Genomic DNA, 2,475 nt, shown 5'->3' on the forward strand with positions numbered 1-2,475 from the left:
TTCTCTTCTCTTCTCTTCTCTTCTCTTCTCTTCTCTTCTCTTCTCTTCTCTCCTCTCCTCTCCTCTCCTCTCCTCTCCTCTCCTCTCCCTCTTCCTCTTCCTCTTCCTCTTCCTCTTCCTCTTCCTCTTCCCTTCCCGATACCAAACAGAGTCAAGGCAGGGTCATTTTAAATTTCTGTCTAAAGCCTTCTTCCCTTCCTGGGCTTAGTTCATGTTTTGCTAACTACCATTACAATGCTTCTTCAAGGTCATTTTTGCAGTTCTCTACACAGATAGTGCACAATTATTCCTCAAAGACCTTTCAGAAGACCTTGACCTTCACTTTCTTTCCAGAAGGCCATCACCAAATGAAGGAGGCTGTTCTACACAATAAGGGTGCCATATTCTGGATTCATCCCCCCTCATCCTCACTAAACTGAGAAATCACAAGCAGCTTCTCCTAGAAGGATACATCTGGATGGGTGACTTTAGTTGCAGTGAGAATTTCTGAAGGTACCCAGGTGTCAAACTATATAACGCTTTTATACGTCAAAACTAGCACCTTGAATTACACCTCTAAACTAATTGGTAATCAAAGCAGAGCACCCAAGAAAATATATGAGTTGCTGTATTTTAGAACAACAGTAGTTTTCAGGTGATCTTCAAAGACAGCTTCATGTAGAGCACCCTGCAGAAGTCTAATGCTTTGCAAAAGTCTGATGCAATTCTTAAAGCAGTGGCATCTCTTTTTTTTGAGGCTTGTATGGAAGCCTGAAAAAAGTCACTGTGTTTTAATAAATAGCAGCACTTCTTCCAAATCTTTTTCAAAGCATGCACAGCTCTACTGGACATTGCTAAGCAATTTGCTGTAAAGTATCTAATTTTTTAAAAATGGAAGCGTGTTTGGAAGTATCTACTTTCCCTGGAAATTAGAAGGCGGTAACTTAAGCAGCTAAAGTGGATATTAAGCTCACCAGTACAACTTCTGATAAATTGGTGTTTCGTGATTGACCATACAATCTCATTATCCTGTACTACATTATTCCCAACACACAGCACTTCTTTTATCCATGTGCCATTAGATATTGGATCTGCAAAGGGGTCACAAAAGGCTGTCAACCTTAAAATGTTCAGCAGTTATTCATAAGATTAGAAGTTTGGAGGATGTTATTTCTGTTGTGGGTCAGTTCATGACCTCTTCATGATTTAATAGACATCAGTTCGCCAGGTTTGTCCATCAGTAACTGCTTCTTTAAGTATTTGGAAGTTTCTCTTTATGTCCTCTGTGATAGGATCTGGCCACTTGATCTTTTGTCAGGTCATATTATTTTTGCCTTTGCATTAAGTGTCCAAGTATATAAGATGTAGCTTCATTGTTAGTGCTTTCACTGACCCGTCTGGTTTTATTTTGTCTAGTATTGAATAATTTCTTCTTCTTGCAGTCCAGGGTATTCTCAGCAATCTTCTGCAGTGCTCCAGTTCAAAGACTTGCATTTTTCCTTATTCAGTCTTTTTGATGATCCAGCTTTAATAGCCACACGCTGTATTACCATTGGGTAAACCATGACCTGAAAAATATGTACTTTTGTCATTAGTGTGATGTCACTGCATATTACTATTTCATCTAGATTTATAGCAGTCTTTCTCCAAATTGGGAGATATCTCTTTATTTCATGGCTAGAAAATGATTATTCTGTCAATTCTTTTATAACACTTAGGTATTCTGATATGACTCCCAGGAAAATAATGGAAGATTTCCTTTTTGAAAAGGCTGTTTGGGGTTTGGTTGCCAATAGGCTCTGCTTTCTTGCATGAAACCATTTCTTCCTTGATTTGCACATCTCATTAACTGCTAAGAGAAATGTTCTTTTGCACTCACTCTGAGCCTCCTGGATGGAAACCTTCATAGTTTCACTCTTTTGAAAAAGGACAGGAAGAACAGCTTAATTTGTCTTACGGAAGTTTCCTTTTCTTGTTTTTCTTTGCATGCTGTTTTACAGACTCCAGATTTGAGCAATGCAGGAAATGGGGTTCAGGAAAGCTACTTAAGCTTTATTTTGCAGGCTACATCTCTGTAAAAACTGCTGCTGTCAAATCCTGCTGGGCTGAGCTTAGAACAAAGGGGAAAAATACATTGCATCATGTTCCTTTCTTCCTTCTCTTTCCATTCTGCTTTTGGCCTGCTGCTGTACTTCCAAGCTTATTCACAGGAAGGTGGCTAATCCCTGGAGATGTCTGCTTATCAAAAGAAGTCAGAAGTTCAAATACTTCTCAGTTTGCATCTGTCAGACTATCACAACAGTTGGTCTCTAATGTTGTCAAGAGGTTATTTGGGGCTATAGGCATGGAGGTATGAGCAGGCTTCAGCTCTGCAGGTACAGTGTATTTGATTAATATAGCAATGGATCTTCTCCATGTTTTACTTAGTAAAAGCCAGGAATTCAGGTAAATCAGAATTAGAATCCCAGACATTGTAGGTCTTCAAGAAAACAAGCT

The sequence above is a fragment of the Python bivittatus genome, unplaced genomic scaffold (assembly GCF_059951505.1).
Source record: "Python bivittatus isolate LINGU-HERP-01145 unplaced genomic scaffold, Pbiv_v1 ctg000570_np1212, whole genome shotgun sequence".
Lineage (NCBI taxonomy): Eukaryota > Metazoa > Chordata > Lepidosauria > Squamata > Pythonidae > Python > Python bivittatus.